The 21,306-nt window shown below is 42.6% G+C and overlaps 1 long non-coding RNA gene across 1 annotated transcript in view; it reads left to right on the forward strand.

The window, feature by feature from the left end:
- LOC145356199 (uncharacterized) overlaps positions 1 to 21,306 on the forward strand; it is an 89,563-nt gene that overhangs the window by 16,066 nt on the left and 52,191 nt on the right. The window contains exon 4 of the long non-coding RNA XR_013889075.1: positions 20,618 to 20,762. This is a non-coding gene — a long non-coding RNA (uncharacterized LOC145356199). The remainder of the gene's footprint in view (positions 1 to 20,617; positions 20,763 to 21,306) is intronic.

A 21,306-nucleotide genomic window follows, 5' to 3' on the forward strand; every position in this document is an offset into this window, starting at 1 on the left:
TGAGCTGGTTGGCCTCTTCCTTTACTGTCGGGACTCTATGGTTCTGCAGATAGAGTGGGGAGCCTCCGGATTGCACCCCTACTTCTCATTGTGCCGCAATCATTTACTGGTGGCAGCTTTGAAGCAATGGCAGTTCACACTTGCTCAAGTCACCTTTGCAACTCCAGCATTTAGCCTGCAGAGCTGTCATGAGTAGAACATTAACACATTTGTGCGCAGGATCTCTGTATGAGTGAACAGTCTGGCTGCTGGTACTTCGAAACAACATGAATTCCTAATGCAGCTTATTTGTTGCAAACCCTCAATTAGTTTCCCCTTTAAGTCTATCCTGTGCCGTCTTTTCCATTTTGCACGAAGCCCGATTATATTTGCATACTTTTCCTCTCCGTGTCTATCAACCCAGCTTGTTGCTTGCAGCAGGATCCATTGGATATTAATCATTCCACCTCCAGGAGAGGTGGAGAGGAGTTTATAGCCTGCGACAGTGCAGTTTGGGCAATTAAACAGAAGCACAAATCACTTTTTCAAATTGCTACGTGTGGGAGCTGGTGGCAAACACACAAAGTGTCTGTGGCTGTTGGAAATTAAACATAAACAGATTATAAAAAGGAGTTACCCGTTGGGAAAGATAGAGTATTTACACGAGAAGATCTGCCTAACTGGACCACTAATTGGTGTTCATTATCTCACATTGATTTAATTACGTGCTGCGCATCAATATAAATTGCCTGCCGCCCACAACAGGGATCAGGAGTGAGGCTTGTGTCTGGCGATATGGGAGAAACAAGTGTCTCACACCTTTTATTTTGAACATGAGGGTCATCGATCGATGTGGTGCTTCCTGTGATGACAGGGCGATGCACTCAGTCATGTGCCTGCCGGGCATCCCCTCCTGCTTTCCTCTGTTGAAGCTGTAAACTGCCAATTAACTGGAGTGTAATTAGTGAGAGTAACATCATAATGTGGAATTACTGAGGCTGTGTGAGGGCCAGGCACAGGCACCTCGCACGCACTTTAACATATCTCCATCAGATTCTCACTGTCTTTGTGTCTGTCAGTCTGCTCACTCGCATGTTTATGCATTCATCTGTGTATGTCTGTGAGTATCTTAGTTTCTGTTATAGCCTTGGTGTGTGCCTGTTTTTCCTTCTATGTGTTCTTGCTGTGTTTATGTCTGTTTCCTTGTGTGCCTCTATGTGTATACCAATGTCTGTGCTTATGTATTCAAATTGGATAGGCTGTATTAATCTTAATGAACGCTGGAACATCATTTCAATGTTTGCAATACATGTGCCTCATTTTAATTGTCAAACTCCCTGTAAGAGATCATCTCACAGACCCCAGTGGAGGTTAGTTACTCAGTGGGGATGATTCTTGGCATTTAGTCCCTCACTAATCCTTCTCTTCACCAATACTGCCTAAAGGACTTACAACATCAACTAAAGTTCTATTGATAGCTGTATGTTGGAAAAAGAAAATACTGCCTTTGAAAAAAATATTGTCAGTAATCTGCCTGGTAGCAGGCACCTGACACCCTGTCAAAGTGCTATTGGCTGCTGGTAACAATGTTTGCATTTTCCTCCCAGAGTTAAACAGGGCAGCAATATTTCAACATTGGTGACTCAACAGTGGTGATTAACCAATTACTTGGATCAGAGGGGGTCAATCCAATTAATTTTTACTAGGCAATAATAATCCTAGTACAGCGCACTGCATTTTATTTGGATTCTTTCAGTCACTTTCAGTCCAAGTTCCAACTTAACACTGTCAGTGCAATAAGAATTGATTTTTATTATCGCCTGGAATCATGTTAATGAAAATAGCTAGCCATGCTGCACTGATGCGCGGGGGAAAAAAATCAACATTAATATGGAGGATTAGCAAATGTATATTTAAGCGCTGCTTTATATGCTATAACTCAGCCTGCAATGCATCAGGCAATGGCAAGTAAGTTTGAATGTGCAAATCTGCAAAATACCCATGTATCTGGACAATCTAACTGCAACAAAGGCCCCATTGTTCACACAAGCATTGTGATATTTTTTAGGGTGTTAAAATCCCCCATGGAGAGCTTTTAATAAGGTATGAATTTTCCAGCAACTGACAGAAAGCATTGCATGGAAAGATTTCACGTTTTAAGTTTTTTTTAAACTTTAACAAAGACACAAACACTACATAATAAGAAACCAGGATGCCAAAAATCACTGAAAAAGGTTCTTCCCCTCGAATTACTTACACAAGCAAAATACTTTACAACCCACTGATATCACACACTTAGCCTTAAAGAATAAGCCCCATACTCAAGCAGGCTTCCTACTCCCAGCCACACCAGGGTGTGTCTTCCAGTATCCTTTTAAACATCTCTTCACTCAGTTCTCTGAATTTTCTTCAGTTGACTTTTAGCAAAGGTCCACTCCAGTGCCTCTTTGGCTCTTAAACCTCCAAAAGTCCCATCTATTCCACTTTTATCTTTCTGAACAGAAAATATAATCCTTACAAGTATCCGGCTCTCACATTTATAGCTGTTCCAGCTTCTTAACCCAGCAGTATCTCTCTCTCTTGCTCCAGCGTCTCTAAGTCTGAGAGTTTGTATCCTGAGAGACCAGCTATCTGCTTTTCTCTCAATGCTTCAGAATCTAGTGTGTGATTTTCTATTGGTCCTGGCCTCAGCCTCTTTTCCCATGGTAACCAGATCTCATGGGCCTGTCTCCTGGAAAAGTTCAGGTTGATCACCATCCTCCTCTTCAGGACACTTTATTTTACCTTAACTTAACAAATATTTTAAAACATGACCATCTGATTAAATCTCAAACTGGTAGCAAGAGCCCAGAGAAAGAGGGTAAAATCAATTGGCGGCCAAGGAAACTGGTCAAGCAGGGTGAGGAGTGTTATAGCAAGAGTTCCATTGCATATGCAAACTGAAGTCACTTATGGGGGAGAGGGAAAGAAAATGTTGGCAAAAAGGAGAGAGAAGGTGGAGAAGTGAGAAGAGTGAACAATGCAAATTGGGGAAAATAGAGAACATGAATGGGATTTCGCTGGGGCGAGACTGGAAACTTCTGTCCGATGTCAACGGAGATTTCCATTGTCGGACCCGCGACTGTTCTGATTCCGTGGTGATTGAGGTGGTAGAGTTCTGGCCCATGTCATATGAAAATAAATGATCCTAAAGCATGTGGTATTTCCATGACAGCGATTAACCCCGGCGCTATTTGAGAAAGTTTGCCCCTGGAAAGTTAGTGATTTAGCACCGGAAATTTATCCCCAAATCATGGGAACCCTATGGCTAAAATTAGACCTTTTATGATGTAACGTGTCGAATTAGATGTAAATAACTTTAGAAAATATCTCAACGTCACATCGGCCAATGACTTGTAAATCTCTGAAGGTAAATGGGCAAATTTCTGTCCAAGAGTTGAAACTAGAGTTGGTATTACCCGTTCCAGTTTGTGATGGGTGTTATGCTGGGCAGGAACAGGAAATACCACGAGAAGGTCAAAAATAGTTTTCACGATGTAAAACTATTTGCAATTGCATACTGCAGCCTTCAATGATAGGCCACATTTCCCACCATGGCATGTTGGGAACATCATTTCAATATATATGCATTTGATTCTAAGGGCTCCTCACCGGAATCATCTCCCCATGCTGGATTATCGGGGCATGACATTTTTGACAATGGTTTGTAAGCAACATGCACATGCCAACCTGCACTTGACCTGCCCGTGACTTTGAGTTCTGTTTGTTGATCTTATTGCATTACACAGTACTAATGGTAATCAGTGACAGGCCTTATGTGACAGCACAACATCGCTTTGGGGGGTGGGGGGATGGGCGGGAGGGGGGTCACAGGTAAGTCATATGAACAAGGAGCAGGAGTAGGCCATCTGGCCCCTCGAGCCTGCTCCACCATTCAATAAAATTTTGGCTGATCTTTTTGTGGACTCAGCTCCACTTACCCGCCCGCTCACCATAATCCTTAATTCTTTTACTGTTCAAAAATTTATTTATCCTAGCCTTAAAAGCATTCAATGAGGTAGCCTCAACTGCTTCACTGGGCAGGGAATTCCACAGATTCACAACCCTTTGGGTGAAGAAGTTCCTCCTCAACTCAGTCCTAAATCTGCTCCTCCTTATTTTGAGGCCATGCCCCTTAGTTCTAGTTTCACCTGTCAGTGGAAACAACGTCACTGCTTCTTTCTTATCTATTCCCTTCATAATCTTGTATGTTTTTGTAAGATCTCCCGTCATCCTTCTGAATTCCAATGAGTATAACCCCAGTCTACTCAGTTGCTCCTGATAAGCCAATCCTCTCAACTCTGGAATCAACCTAGCAAATTTTCTCTGCAACACCTCCAGTACCAGTATATCCTTTCTCAAGTAAGGAGACCAAAATTGTACATAGTACTCTAGGTGTGGCCTCACCAGCACTTTATACAGCTGCAACATATGCTTCCTGGTTTTAAACTTCATCCCTCTCGCAATGAAGGACAAAATTCCATTTGTCTTCTTAATTACCTGCTGAACTGGCAAACCAACTTTTTGTGATTCCTGCACAAGGATGCCCAGATTCCTCTGCACAGCAGCATGCTGCAATAAACTTCCACCTCTCAGACTGGCAGTGGCTCTTAATGGATTGCAAGGTTTGGACTGTACTGGAAAGAGTGGGGAACTGGCCTCAGATATGGGAAAGTGCTGCAAGGCGATAGTTGTAGTGGGGGTACGAGTGGTGAAGGTTGCATTCAGACACATGATTGGGACGAGGGCACCAGTATGGGGAGAGACTTATGTTATAGAATGTTATAAGCTACTTGGGGACAGAATGGGAAAAAGAGGACATAGTGATGGGCCTTGACAGCAGCACGCAGGCATTCCAGTAAGGTGTCCTTTAAAAAAGGCCTTATCTTTTAGAAACGTAAGTTGTTGGCGGGGTGGGCCAGGGAGACATTGCCGTATGCTCCCCTTATTATTTTTCACCAAGGGGTTCACAACACAGTGGAGGAAGCTGATTCCGGGGTCAGTGGCTTTCACCCCATTTTACCCAGCTGCTGCCAGATAATGAGATAACTCTATCCATTAACTCTAACCTGACATTTTGTAACTCAAGACAGATCCTTATTACTTTTGCCCCCTTCTTTATCTTAATTTGACTTGGATGCTGGCCAGAGAAGGCAATGAGGAAAACAGTGGTCATGATCATTGAAGTTGACAGGGCTGATTGTGGAAGCAGTTAATAAGGCATACAGGATCCTGGGCTTTACACATAGAGGTACAGGATATAAAAGCAAGGACGTATGGTGAACACCGGCTTGACCTGAACTGGAGTTTGTGTTCGGTTCTGGGCTCCACATTTTAGGAAGTCATCAGAAATGATGCGGAAAACATTCACAAGTATGGTTCCAGAGATGAGAAACTTCAGTTGTGAGGATAGATTAAAGATGGTTGTTCTCCTTGAAGAAGAGAAGGCTGAGGAGAGCTTTGGTAGAGAAGAAACCATTCCCATTGGTTGAAGGCTCAAGAATGGGAAGACGCTGATTTAAGATAAAAAGCCAAAGGAACAAAGGTCTCTAAAGTGCTGCAGATTTTTAAGAACCCATTTTCTGCACCTGATTGTGAGAGCCTGCAGCCCAACATATGATACTGGCCAAGCCCAAATTCTCCCAGGCTCAACTCAACTTCAGCCTTTAGCCTGCAGTGTGTGGTTAAGGTCTGGAAAACACTGCTTGAGGCTGTGATGCATGCAGATTCAGCTGTGGCTTTTAAAAGGGATAATAATAATTGGGATTCTTGACACCATTTTCATAGAATCCCCAGAGTGCAGAAGGAGGCTATTCAGCCCATCAAGTCTGCACCGACTCTTTAAGAGAACTTACCACCCAAGCCCTATCCTGGTAATCTCATGTAATTACCCCACTAATCCCCCTAATTTACACATTCTTTGGCACTAAGGGGCAATTTAGCATGGCCAATTGCATGTAACCTGCGCATTTTTGGACTGTGGGAGGAAACCAGAGCACCTGGGAGGAAACCCAAGCAGACACAAGGAGAAAGTCATCCAAAGCCAGAATTGTCCTTGGGCCCCTGGCACCATGAGGCTGCAGGGCTAACCATTGTGCCTAACATACTGCCTAATATAACTTTCTGGCCAATTCCTTTCTCACATCGAACATAAACTTTCCTGGAATCAACTTCCAGTCATTAAGATAACATTTTGCAACAATACTTCAGACCATTTGCTGGCTCCTTCAGATTGTGTTTAAAATTGCGACGTGAATTTTATATCTACCCATGATTTGTGGCAGATACAGGTTGTGATGTGTGCAGAGAGTGAATCTGCAATGGTGTGCGAAAGGTATCAGTGGGGAAATTACAGATAAAATCATAAAATTGCAGGTACCTGTTTCAGAATCAGTAAAGGTAAAGTCACTATAGTCTCAGATAACCATAGGCTGTGACTGGTGGAGATTTAACCTGAGGATCACCGCATCTCAGGTGAGGGACAATGTTGAGAAGGCATGGATAATGAGTAAACTCCTGCCCACTACAAAAAAATCAAACGGCTCAAAAATGGATGTCTACTCACCTTCCTGACTATTCTTACATGGTTTATGCCCAGATCTGTGATATCATGTCTAAAACTCAGTCCTAATCAGTGCTTTCGAAGTAATAGTGTCATGCACATTCTAAGTACTTGAAGAAACATATACCCATGTTATGATTCATATGTGAGAAGGGCCAGCTAGTGAGTTTTGGGAGGGTCCAGAGTCAAAGGATGCTTCACCCATTGATACAGAATAGAGAGGACCTTAGTCACATCCACAGTGAGTGTTCACTCAATGCCATTTGAATGTAATGCCATCTGCAAATAAAAAATCTGACGTGAAGGCTTTTCCGAAGAGACAAATTCTTACAAGATCTATGGGGAATTACTGAATGATCTCCCTCTGGGGCTTGTTCAGTACGAGTTCCCCTGGTAACAGGCAGTGGCCTGTGCATCTGGAACTCATTACCTCAGCCCTGTATAAGGCAGGCCCAGGACTGGGCCTACTGAACTGCAGGTTTGCTCAGCGGGTAACTATAGAGATGGGTATAAGCGTGTGTTGGGACTCAGATCAGATACTACAAACAGCGTCTAACAACGTATCCAGAAGTGAGTCAAGTTGCACTTCCAACATGATAACCTGCAGAGATTCTCAGATTCATGTGTATATCGTTTCTTATTCAGTTTATGCAATATTTCATTCTGTATTCAGCTTCTAATCGTTCATGCTTTTTTTTTAGTGTGTGTAATGATTAATCATTTATTTGGTAGATAAAATTTAATAGTTTATTCCGTGTGCGTCAACTCAGGATTCTTTACTGCATGAACCTCATCCTGGCCTAATTTAGAACACTCTTTTCTTAACCTTGATAATGAGTGCTGGAGGATTTGCAGCTTGAAGGATCTGATCCTGTCTGCATTTTAATCATTGTGTACAGCTCTGGAATCCACATTACGGGAAGGGTGTGATGGCACTGGAAAAGGTACAAGAGGAGATTTACCAGGAGGTTGCCCAGGCTGGAGATTTTAAGTTATGAAGAGAGATTGGATAGACTAGCATTGGAGCAGAGGAAACTGAAGAAGGACATGAATAAAGTGTGAGGGGCATAGATAGACAGGAAGGAGAGATCAATGAATAGAGTATAGGTTTAACTAAGGGGTAGGAGCTCTAAAGGAAATGTGAAGGAAAACTTTTTCACCCAAAAGGTGTTGGGAGTCTGGAACTTGTTACCTGAAAGGGTGGTAGAGGCAATAACATTGACAAAGTATTTAGATGTTCACTTGTGATGACCAGACATACAGAGCTGTGGGCTGAAAAATGGGATTAGAAAAGTTAGATGATTTGGCCTTGATTGGTGCAAACAAGATGGGCTGAAGGGTCTTTTTCTCTGCAGGATATCTTGAAGACTCTAATCTTTCTCAAAGGGTCACCTGATGAAGGAGCAGCGCTCTGAAATCTCGTGATTCCAAATAAATCTGTTGGACTTTAACCTGGTTTTGTGATACTTCATATCATTCTCATCATAGACACACCATCTTCATTCAGTACCCACTGTCCATTCCTCCATGTTAATGGTCTGATGTCTACATGAGCTGAAGGACTCATGTCGAATTCACCTATTTAGTTATTCAACATAACTGATGAAGGCCTTAAATTAGTCCTGTTTTGGGTGACACGGTGGCACAGTGGTTAGCACTGCGGCCTCACAGCACCAAGAACCCAAATTCAATTCTGGTCTCGGGTGACTGTGTGCGTAGAGTTTGTAAGTTCTCCCCGTGTCTGTGTGGGTGTTCCTCCGGATGTTCTGATTTCTTTCCATATTCCAAAGATGTGCGGATTAGGTGGATTGGCCATGCCAAAATTGTCCCTTGGTTTCAGGGGGACTATTTAGGGTAAATACCTGGGGTTACGGGGATGGGGCTTGGGTGGGATTGTTGTCAATGCAGGCTCAAATGGGCCAAATAGCCTCCTTCTGTACTGTAGGGATTCTCTGATAATATTTGTATAGACAGGGGAAATTAACAGAAATTAGAATGAGAAGTTGAAAACAAAACTTTAAAAATTTGCGCAAAAATTGAAAGGAACCGTCAGCATCTGAAAAGAAATAAGACAGGTACAAATCAGTTTTTTACCCATACCTATCCCCCTCCATAGGCATCCACATTTCAAGATATTTTAAAATGTAGACATCAGCAGTTGAAACACCCAGCATTCATCTGACTATGAATCTGTGATGCTGTGTGTAACATGTTTTGTTGGCTGTTCTGCTCTCACAGTGACATTTGAGGAAATAAAATTCTGTTTCAGAAAATGTCTGGGCAATCTGCAGCCCCAGCAGAAATTCAATACTTCAAAGGTTGAAGTATCATAGAAACTATTTAGCTACAAAGCTAAATTTCCCCTCGGGCTGGTGTCCTACATTGGAGTAGCAGAGGCAATTACAACTTTTTTTGTGCTCGCTGCTCAGTTCAGATCAATAATTTTCTAACAACATCTTGAATCAAGATGTGGCCGAGAGTGAGTAAGTAGGTGCAACGTGCAACACACAGCCTTTCCCCCCTCTAGCCCTCTCTTTCTTTGCTTTTGCCTTCACGAATTAAATGCTCACCTTTTCTGCGGAAATAAAGATTATATTCATGAAATGAAGTGGCTCATTCACGTGTTTGCATTTCACTAACGGTGAAGCAGTGGAATTATTGCTGGGACTGGTTTTCTTTCGTAATGACCCCCCTTTTGATTTTCAGACAATGGCTTCAAGATTGAGAGATGTGCTTTGACCTTTTTCTTTTTGAAAAGCAAAATTGCTGAGTTGTAGAATCCAAGCTTGCGCTCCTGCTTCCCAGGCTGCCATTGAAATTGGGAAAGAATGTTCTGTTGGAGAACAAGTTGGGCAGGAAAGGGCTGTATCCAATTCAAGGACTGATAAAGTAAAGTACATTGAAAGATAAATAAGCAGCCAATGTGAGGATTGAAAGTCCCACAAGCCCCATGTCATGAAACTCAGTCAAATTGGTGGCACAGTGGTTAGCACAGGAGCCTCATAGCACCAGGAACCAGGGTTTGATTCCTGGCTTGGGCCATTGTCTGTGTGAAGTCTGCATGTTCTCCCTGTGTCTACATGGGTTTCCTCCAGGTGTTCTGGTTTCCTCCCCCAGCCCAAAGATGTGCAAGTTAGGTGGATTGACTATGCTAAATTGTCCCTTAGCGTCAGGGTACTAGCTAGGGTAAATTCATGGTGTTATGGAAATAGGGCCTGTGTGGGATTGTGGTCAGTGCAGACTTAATGGGCTGAATGGCCTCTTCTGCACTGTAGGATTCTATGATTCAATTGTCTGGCAGCCAGTTTGACTGTTTGACCCAGAGATGCCACTGAGAAGGAAATGGCAATAATGTCACATTTGGGATGGAATGCTGTATGATAGTGAAATCTGGTTGGGTAGTGGGTGTTTACTGTGTACCTAGCTTGCACTCTATTGAAGGTTCCTTGATGGGAGGGATATATACTCTGCATCTGATCTGCTGTACCTCACTTAGATATGCTTGATGAAGCTTTACATGGTGTATCTGATGTAAATGTGTCATATAGAAAAAGATTTTCCCTTTATTTCAGTGGGCGCACCTAACTGAGAATACTGAGAGAATCATAGAGACCCTACAGTGCAGAGGAGGCCTATTGGCCCATCATCATGCCTGCACTGACAACAATCCCACCCCATGCCCTAACCCCACGCATTTATCCCGCTAACCTACACACCCTGGGACACCAAGGGGCAATTTAGCATGGCCAATCCACCTAACATGCACATCTTTGGACTGTAGGAGGAAACTGAAGCACCTGGAGGAAACCCACGCAGACACAGGGAGAACGTGCAAACTCCACACAAACAGTGACCCAAGCTGGGAATCAAATCCGGATCCCTGGAGCTGTGAGACAGCAATGCTAACCATTGTGTCCTGGAGCTGTGAGACAGCAATGCTAACCATTGTGCCACCGTGCCACCCCAATATTGACATTCAGCCAGTTAGGAGTCAAACATGGACACTTCTAATCCATAGTCAGACGCCTTATCCATTGTACCACTGGCCCATTTTATAAGCAACGTTGAGATATCTAATCCTGGAATTATATTTATTGCTAGGATTGAATAAAGAAAAGTCAAATTGCTGGGATCATCTCACTACAGGAAGGATGGGATAGAGGGCGTCCAGAGGAGGTAGACCAGGATGTTGCCTGGGGTGAAGCATTTGAGCTTTAAGGAAAGACGAGATCAACTTAGATTTTTTTTAGAGCAGAGAAGGCTGAGGGGGGACACGTTTGAGGTACGTAAGGCATATGACCAGGGTGGGTTGGAAGCAGCTGTTCCCCTTGGTTGAGGGATCAATCATGAAGGGGGCAGAGTTTTCAGGTAAAGGGCAGGAGATTCAGGGGGGATTTGAGAAAAAGTATTTTCACTCAGAGCGTTGTGGGAATCTAGAACGTACTGCCTGGGAAGATAGTGGAGGCTGGAAACGTCACAACCTTTAAAAAAAATATTTGGATGAGCACTTGAAATATCTTAATATTCAAGGGTATGGGACAAGTTGCAAGAAATTGGGAGTAGTGCACTTTGGTGGTAGATATTGTCGATGCAGATTTGATGGGCCGAAGACCCTTTTCTGCACAATTTGACTCTATTAATGGAGATGACAGGGATTTCAATGGCCAGTTGGAGAGCTGGGGGGACCCTCACATTGCTTCTTTTAAGGAAGGCTCACCATCCTGAAGTGCTACTCAGGCATCTAAATGGACAGCAGTGGGTTCTCCTCAGGATCAAGGACTCTTGGATGGAAGCCTGATGCCAGCCAATCAGGGGTCTAGAGTGCAGCAGCAACACTGGGATGGTCATGGCTGCTGCTGCTGCCGGTACAAGATCAAATCAAGTCCTAAGATCACCACCGCATCACAGGCCATGGGCGAGTAATGGATAGCTGGGTAGGGAGGGGTTTCATGCCTGTGGGTCCTGGAGAAGAGTGGGGTGGCAGCAGGGGCAGAGGGGTGGCTCTCAACAAGTCCATCCCCTTCCCAATGCCAGGTCCCTCAATTAGGCATCGAGTGCCTTTGCATGAGAGACGCTCACCTGGGAGCTCGCAGGCAACCTTGCATAGCTCTCTGCATGGCAGGCCCCCTTGCCCATCGTTGGGTTAATAGCAGGAATGGGCTGAGGCCCTTACAGGGGCACTCCCATTACAGACTTACTCTGGATGGAAGTGGGAAAGCAGGGTACACCCACCACCTCCAAAATGACTAAATGCTCCCCACTTCCACCACCAAACTTGCCAGTGGGGGAAGGCATTAAATTCCACTCAAAGTGTGATATTAACCAGCATTAATGGACGTCACCTTTTTATTTATTCATTTTATGGAATCACTGGCTGGGCCCAGCATTTATTGTTCATCCCTAATTGCCCTCCATTTAACCACACTGGAGTCAACTAATTTGAAGTCAACTACACTGCTGTGGGTCTAGAGTCACATGTAGGCCAGACTGGGTAAGGATGGCAGATTTCCTTCTCTAAAAGATATTAGTGAACCAGATGGGGGGTTTTTTACAACAATTAACGATGGTTTCATAATCATCATGAGAGTTTTAATTCCAGATTTTTACTGAATTCAAATTTCACCATCTGCCGTGCTGGGATTCGAACACAGAGCGTTACCCTGGGTCTCTGGATTCCAGCCTAATGACAACACCAGTACATCACTGCCTCCCCATAAATGAGTGTGTAAAAGTAGCAAGGAGGAAAAGATATGCGACGTTGTGTTTTATGTCTTACAGATGTGATTCACTCATGTCCTTTGGGGAAGGAAATCTGCTGTCCTTACCTGGTCTGGCCTACATGTGACTCCAGAGCCACAGTGGTCGACTTTTGACCGCATTCTAAAATGGTCTAGCAAGCCACTCAGTTCTAGGGCATCTAGGGATGGACAATAAATGCTGGCTAGCCAGTGATGTCCATGTCCACGAATGAATAAAAAAAACATAATAAGTAGTCTCAGAACACCAGGTTAAAGTCCAACAGGTTTATTTGGTAGCATGAGGTTTCAGAGCGCTGCTCCTTCATTGGGTGCTCCAGAGCAGTGCTCTGAAAGCTCGTGCTACCAAATAAAACTGTTGGACTTTAACCTGGTGTTCTGAGGCTACTGGCTGTGCCCACCTGAGTCCAACACCAGCAATTCCACACCACGGTTTAAAAAAAACACTCCTGTCTAAACAAGAGCTTTATTTACAATGTTTTGCAAATGTCTGCAGCCAGCAGTCTCCCCTCTCAGTTTTGCTTGTCTTTCTGAGCAACCACACCCATAAGTTTGACTGACAGCACACAAAGCAGAGAGGAGTCAATAGACACAAATAATCAAAGAATGAATAATTGAACAATTGACTGCTGTGTGCAAAAAGCAAAAAGACAGAGGTTTACAATTGATATTCAGGCACAAACCTGACTGTCACGGATATTACCAAACACTGACATTTTTTAACATGACGGTATAAGTCAGCTGCGGAAAGGGTCAACTCGAAAACGAAGATTCCCAACGCTGTCTAAATAATCACGTTTCTCAACTTAAAGCAGTTTTTTTTGAGGCGGACGACTGAATCAGAAGTAATTTGGATGTTCCCATCAGCCTCCTCCCTTGCCCCTGGCCTGCTTCGTGCCAGCCAGGTCCAATCTCCCTCCGCCTGCTCGTTGTAGTCAGTTTATGCAGCGCAGGAATTTGTTCCATTTGCCGGCCTGTCACTCTGCATGGTTAACGAGCAGCAGGAGAAGACAAGCCTCTCCATTTGAGGGATGGAGTGGGGGGAGGCTGTTGACATTCAAAACCCTTTTGCTTTGAGAGCCTTGTAAAGCTGTTACTCTCAGAGAAGACTTTCTGCTTTGGAGTCCTCTGATAGCCTACAGACTTTACCATCCCCACACACAGTATGAGGTGGAATCTGGATAATTCTCTGCCATTCAGCAACTTCATGGAAATGTCTACAAGCATCTACTATGTACAGATAGCTCCATTGACGATCATTCCAGGATTTGGGCACAAAAATCAAGGCCGATGTTCTAGCGCAGTACTAAAGAGCTGCCTTCCAGTTGAGACATTAAACCGAGATCCAGTCTGCCCACACAAAGTGGGCGTAAAAGATCCCATGGCACTATTTTAGAAGAGCCAGGAAAATTTATTTCTGGTGTCTTAGCTATTAGTCATCTTTCAACCTAGCCACCAAAACAGATTATCAGGTCACTATTCAATGTGTGGGAGCTTGCTGTGTTCCAATTGGTTCCTGTGTTTCATTCATTGTATAATAACTTCAGGACTCAGCTGTAAAGGAAAAGTTCTTTATTGCATAAGATAAAGTAAAGCAAAACCACAAGCCTGTGGTGAACACAACAGGTCCTAATTGGGACAATCGATAATGGACCCACTCAGGGGCTTGCTTTATCGAGGGCTCAGTGTTTGAGTTCCACCTGGTAAGGTAATTACCAATCACCATGGAGCTCATATTCTACAAGTCCTACAAGCAGGTCAATCAGTGATTCTGTTGATCCTCCAGAAAGAGCTCTTCAGCTGGAGGCAACAAAATAAAACAAAACTTATTCCAACTTATAAATCAAAGAAAAAAGCTTAAGAAAGAAACTTCATTACTCCAACACTCGCGACCTCATCCTGGGCCATTCCAAGCTACCCACAATTCCCAACCAATTCTTATTTATACTGAGTCAGCTGGTCACCTGACCACCACATCATTTTGTCATTGGTTGCATAGTTTATTGGGTCAGCTGACCCTTGCAGCTTGTTACTATTGGTCACACTACAACAGATCCAATGTTATCATTAGTTACATTCTAACAATTCCCCACACAATTCCTGAGGGTCATCACACCTTGCTACTGGCATCTAGTAATCCCTGCTGGAAGGAGCATATAAATAGTTAACAGGCAAGGACAGAATTAGACTGGGATGTGATGCCGACCATAGGCGAATATCCTTGCTACTACATTGGCTGCAAAGTGCTTACATCTGTTGGTTGCAAAATGTATTATAACTTTCTCAAATTCATATAGTTCCACCATTGGTGGCAGTTCTCCAATTCCTTGGGCATTTCAGAATGAATGCAGCAGGATATTCGCCTGTGGTCGGCATCACACCCCAGGCTAATTCTGTCCTTGCCTGATAACTATTTACATGCTCCTTCCAACAGAGATAGCTAGATGGTGATCATGGCTGTATTTATCCACTTGCGCAAATGGAAAGCATTTGCCCGTTTATCTTTGTGTAACATGATAGCATTTCTCATTAAATCTTTGAATTTGGAATGTGATTTTGAAATTACTCAGTGGTTTCAAACCAATTACAATTACTAAAAGAATAAAATGAAGTATAGTCATTGTTGTAATGTAAGAAACACAACAGCCAATTGGCACACAGCAAGCTCCCATAACCAGCAATATGATAACCACCAATTAATTAGCTTTTTATGAATGCATAATGAAGGATAAACTTGGTCCAGATACCTGGGACAACTGCCCTGCTCTTCTACAAGACAACACCATGGGATCTCTTACAGCCATGCAAGCAGGCAGAAAGATGGCACCTCCACCAGTGCAGTATTCCCTCTGTACTGCACTGGAGTGTCAGCATTTGAGCTCAAGACATGGAGTGGAATTTGAACAGGGAACATTATCATTCAACTGCAAGAGTACCACTGCTTGAGCCACGTCTGACATTTGTTTGGAAGATGTAGCTGGTGATGTGAGACAGATAAAGAGAGGGACTAAGTTTTCTACTTGTGCTGACATAGATGGCCATGGCATTAATAAGGAAAAAAGTATGTAGCTGTCGTATCAACTCAGATGAGGGCTGTGCCATCTGCTGGCCATTGATATTACTCCTTGTGTTGTTCTTGCAGGCAGCAAGAAATATCCAATCATTTCATCAATAGTTTGACAGATACTGATACAAGCCCAGTAACAGACATAAAGACAGTCCATTGAGATCTTCAACACAATAGTTTACGATATTTACAGTAAAGAAACGGGTCATTCTGCCAACAGGTCCATGGCAGTATTGATAAGGTAAAATAAAAGCACATCCAATTCCACTGGTCAATGCATGGGGAGCACAGTGGATATCAATTTAAGATCATCGTCAAAAGGATAAAGGGAGATACTAGGAGGTATTATCCTTACGCATAAGGCTATGATTAACTGCTGAAGCCTTGGACTTTTGTACTCAGCATCTTCAGGTCTCTCCATCCTACCCTTCTCCCAGAGAGAGGGCTTTTCATACTGATTCCTCTCTCTTCAGTGCAGTATTGGAGAGCAGACAGGACAACCTCAGTATCGTGATGTGTTCCATAGTGGACTTCAACCACGACAGCCTCTGACTTCAGATCTCATGAGATGGTCCATTTCAGTAACCATCTCCTTTAGTAACAAAAGATGATGAAAATTGTGCTCCGTGGTTACATTTAGATAATCGATCCTGAGGTAGCGCATAGGTTTCCATGGGTGCTTGATGCCAGAAGCAATCAGGCTTCCTTGCAGTCTACCAATTCTTTCTCTCCTTCTGCAACTATGCACTAAATACAAACAAATACTGGCTCTGTTTTGTCTGATTTAAGTAGCATTGGGATGAACCCAGAACTCACCACACCTTACAGTGCAGAAGCAGGCCATTCAGCCCATAGAACCTGCTCAAACAACAATCCAACCCAGGTCCTACCCCATTACCCCACACATTTACTCTGCCAGTCCCCCTGATACTAAGGGGCAATTTAGCATGGCCAATCAACCTAACCCACACATTTTTGGACTGTGGGAGGAAACCTGAAGACCTGAAGGAACAGCACCAACAGAAAGCACCTGGAGGATGGCGCTCAGTTCTGTACCACTGCAGCTCAGAAAGGACTAATTCGCCAGAATGATATCAGGGCGAAAAGGATTGAATTAGGAGAACAAGTTGCTTCAGGCTTGTAATTTTTTGATCATTGAAGATTAAGGGATGATCTAATTGAGGTGTTTAAGATAATTAATGGCTTTGATAGGGTAGCTTGAGAGAAACTATTTCCTCTAGTACCAGATATTGAACAAGAGGGCAGCCCCTTAAATTCGAGCTAATGATGATACCAGAAAGCATTTGTTCACATAACGAGGAGTGGAAATGAGCAACTCTCTCTACCTGACAAGGTTAGGTCAATTAAACTGTCAAAACCAAGATTGATAGACTCCTACAGAAGCAAAAAGAAGACAGTGGATGCTGGAAATCAGAAATAAAAACAGCAAGTGCTAGAAATACTCAGTACATCAAGCAGCATCTATTGGAAACAAGATTTAAGATTTTAGGTCAACGGCCTCATGTCAGAATTGATAGATGTGTGTCGGGAACATTATTAAAGGATATGAAACCAAGCTGGGTATCATACAGATTAGCCATGATCTAATTGAACAGACATGAGGGGCCGAATGGCCTACTCTTGTTCTTAAACGTTATCTTCATTCTCACTGTTTACGAAACACACCATCCTACAGCCCCCAGTGGTTGTAGGAAACATAAACAGTTGCAATACTGCTCGCACCACAGCATTCAATACGTTATTTCAACTCCACTTTGAAACAAGAGGAGCTGGTAGAGATCAGCAGAGGGCAGTGCCGATGGAAGCAATTGGGCTACAAATAGGTTTAACAAGCAGCGGAAGCTACTGCTTCTGACTCAATTTGCCTCGTCCTCTGCTGGATTTAGTTTGAAACACAAATGGCCACTGGACTGACATTTCAGCACTTAACCCCTGACCAACAAGAGAAGTTCATGCCGCCCATCTGAAGCACTCAAACTCTTAGATTGGCAGTACAATGAGTCCTTCCTATTACCCTCCTATGCAGCTATTCCTAAACGCACGACTTTATCTCCTGCACTCGCCTAAACCTAAAGGTTATTTCTGTAACAACAATCACTTTCCATCCTTTGAAAAGGCACACAGAACTAAAGACAGGGGAAAAAAAAAGGCCTGTTTTCTGAATTGTTGCCGAATGCTATTTTATTGAATTAGATGCAAACGATTGGATTTAATACAGATAAGATGGATTTCATCCATTAGAAGTGAACATTGTTGGATTGTATACAGATGAACTCAGTTGGATTGATTAGAATTAGACTTATGCTTTGGGTAAACACAGCAGAATTGAATTGATTATGGATGAATGATTCTAGTGTATTTATTATAGGTTAACCACATACACTTGCTTATAGATAAATCTCATATTAATTAAAGATGAGCATTGCATTGATTGCCAACACAGTTTGATATATTGATTATAGCATTGTTGGATTGATTATGGAAGACATTTGTATGGGTTACAAGGTTATTCACTGAGATATTAATTAAGGATGAAAGTGTTAGCACCGGTTAGGGTTACAGATGAAATCTGATTGTACATGAACGGTGCTGTATGAATGACAGACTCACATTATTATAAATTGATTATAAGTTAACACTTCTGTGCTGCTAAAGTGTTGATTGTAAACGAAAACTGTCGTTTTGATTCTAGATATGAACTTTTGCACTAATTGCAGCAAAATGCAACTGTATTGATCTTAAATGAAGATTGTGGTATCATTTATAAACAGTGTTGGATTGATTATAAATGGACTGTGTGGTATTGATTTAGACTCTTCTGTAATCAATACTGTGACATGATCAGTACAATTGAGTTTCTCTGTTGCTGCTGCAGTTGGAGTATAATATGTGACCACCATATTATTGATTATAGACAAAGTGTGTCATATTGATTGGAGATGGCTTCTCTTGATATGTGTTCTTTTGTATTCTTCATAGATGAGCTTTTCTCTATTGTTTAAAAGTGAACATGGTTCTAAGCAATCTCTTTATTCATCATATATCAACACTGATTATAGATGGCCGCTATTGCACTGTAATTGAAAATGCTTGCAGTGGTTAAATACTAACTATTGCTTTGTTCATTATGAAATGGTGTTAAATTGATTATAGATGAACATACTTTCCATTGCAGTGATCGGAATTGTGTAAGTTGTACAAGAACTTTTATTATGGGACAATACTGTCAATTTATTGCCATTGAGGTCTGTTATGTAGATTATAAATGACCACGGTAGCATTGATTAAAAGTACACATTGTTACATCAAATATAGGTGATGTGATTAGAATGGAACACTATTACATTTGCTACAGATAAATATTTTTTTTCTAATGATAAATGCACTTACAGTGCTGCATTTGTCCTCAATAAACCATTATGTTGAATCTACGGTTTCATTATTGAGTGATTAACACTGTTGTAGTTTTTTTTGTCTTTACTGTTCAGTGTTTTGTTGATTTATAAATGAAGGATTTTATATAGACAAATACCTCTGTTAATTATAGGTCAGCTCTGTTGTATTCATCATGCACTGATTGATTGAAGGTGAGCTCTGCTCTGTGAAACTGGCTTTCTGTATTTTCCCCTACCGCAGAATCAGCTGTTGGTAATTTTGTGAGGAAGTCAGGGTGGCAAAATCTATTCTTTTAGCACTCCAGAACAGAGTCCACACAGAAGATTGTTATCTGCATGATGTATACACTCCAGTAGATTCCAAAAGGCTAGGAAGTGTCTCCAGCTTTAGGTCAGATTGAATCAATTGTATCCAACATAATCCTACTTTGCAGTCTCACCGTTTAACCACTGCTAGCCTGGTTCAGTGATGCTGAGGGAAAAGCATAGAGCAAGGAAATGGAACAAGGTGACAGCTCTTTATAGAATCATACTTCAGAGTAATATCAAATACAGGGTAAGGAATAAAGGCAAAACACTACTGAAATTGGAATCTGAAACAAAAACAGAAAATGCTGAAAAATCTCAGCAGGTCTGACAGCATAAGTAGAGAAAAAAATAGAGCCAATGTTTCGAGCCTGGATGACCCTTCATCAGCCCTGATAGGGTAGAGGATGGTGGTCAATATAGGAAAATGAGAAAATGTCAGCTGTAGGTTAATTCTCAGCAGACAGCAGTAAACATGGGGAACTCGCTACCCGAAAGTGCGGTAGATGCTAAGGCAGTGAGTAAATTTAAGGAGGAGTTAGACAGATTTTTGGGTAATGGGTTGAAAGGTTATGGGGAGAAGACAGGAAAATGGGGATGAAGAGCATATCAGCCATGATTGAGCAGACTTGATGGGGCGAATGGCCTAATTCTGCTCCTGTATCTTATGAATTTAAGCGGTTCGGGTCACTTTCGGGGAAATGGTCTCAGATCAAACAGAGACATTTCCAGGCCCTGAGTCTGAAAGAGATGGGCACCATCCACTCACCCATCCACTGCTGTAAGATGTGTGCCGGTCACAAGATGAAGGATGGGGTCTGATCATGAAGCTCGCCACAGGTTAATATCTTGCTGACAATCTTTATCCAGACTTCCGCATAAAGCATGGCTACTTGGCTGAGATGAATGATGAGTGTGAATAGAAATTTAGCACCTTAAGAAAGGGGAAAATTGGAAAAGAAATGCTGAATTTGGAAGTTCAGTTTTGAAAAGAAACAGCAGCTTAAATTTCTTTACCTTGAAGAGAGCAAATGACACTCAGAAAATTGCTTGCGTGGGTGTTGACAGAAGTGCATTCTGTGAGCACGGAGCTGTGCGTGTAAGTAATTCAGCTCTTGGGCAGAGTGAAGGGGAAGACTAGGCCAGAAGCCTAACCTAAATTATTCTCAACACTTGCAAATAATCTGGTCACTGGAAATGTACAGAAGTATTCGAGCAGAGTCTTCACACTGACAGTGGTATGCGGTTAAAGACCTGACGCCTTTCTAATTGCTCACTAAAATAGTCGCTGTCTCATTTTGGTGATAATGCGTACGTTATCACCAAAAATGACAAGAATAATGAATGAGTAATTCTGGTGTAATGCAACAATTAGACCTCGAAGCGGCTGTGTATTATGTTAATTCAGAGCACTCACTCCTGTTATTAAGTGCTTGATAATTATTTAATTACCTTTCTGCCAGGATAATTTACTCCGTTTATTTTACATTAGACGGAGGGCATGAAGGCTCAGGTTTGGGGTCCACTTGAGCAGCCCCTCCTGCTGAGGATTGTGACCAGCTGCCTCGGGGCTGTGTTGAATTGGCATCCTGTCACTACAACGTGCTCCTACTGACAAGGGATCTGACTAATGGCAGGTTTGTTGTTCTACATTGTATTTTGCCGCCGCTGTTATGTACAGACAGTTCTGTTTTCTAACAGTACAGCAACACGATTAAGGGCAGGGCTGAATACGCTATTTGGAAAAGGACAGTCACACAAAAACAAAGGCTTGGTGCTGCTCTGTCTCTCCAGTTGCTGTGACTTCAAGTCCAGGGGCACACTCACGGAACTGAAACAGCAACAAACTGGTCCACTGATCTGAGGGATGTCTTTCATAAAAGTCCATTTACTTTGGTTTGGGCCGGGAAGTAGGCAAGAAGAGACACCACTTGGCACTGCTTGCTAAACCATCACTGAATCCCATTAGCTGGTGTGATTCAGTTTTTTTTAATGCATGTATATCAATGTATAATTAAGAATGCATGCAGTTCTTCATTGCCAGTGAGAGCATTGCAATGGCCTACCTAATACATAGACTTACAGTGTAAAAGAATGACGAAATTGAGGCCCTTGTCCATAATTCCTGCAACATTTATTTCATGGCCTTGTTACTTTTGATGTGCAGATGCCGGCATTGGA

Source organism: Carcharhinus amblyrhynchos, chromosome 20 (genome assembly GCF_965287045.1).
Source record: "Carcharhinus amblyrhynchos chromosome 20, sCarAmb.v2.hapA, whole genome shotgun sequence".
In the NCBI taxonomy this organism is placed as follows: Eukaryota; Metazoa; Chordata; class Chondrichthyes; order Carcharhiniformes; family Carcharhinidae; genus Carcharhinus; species Carcharhinus amblyrhynchos.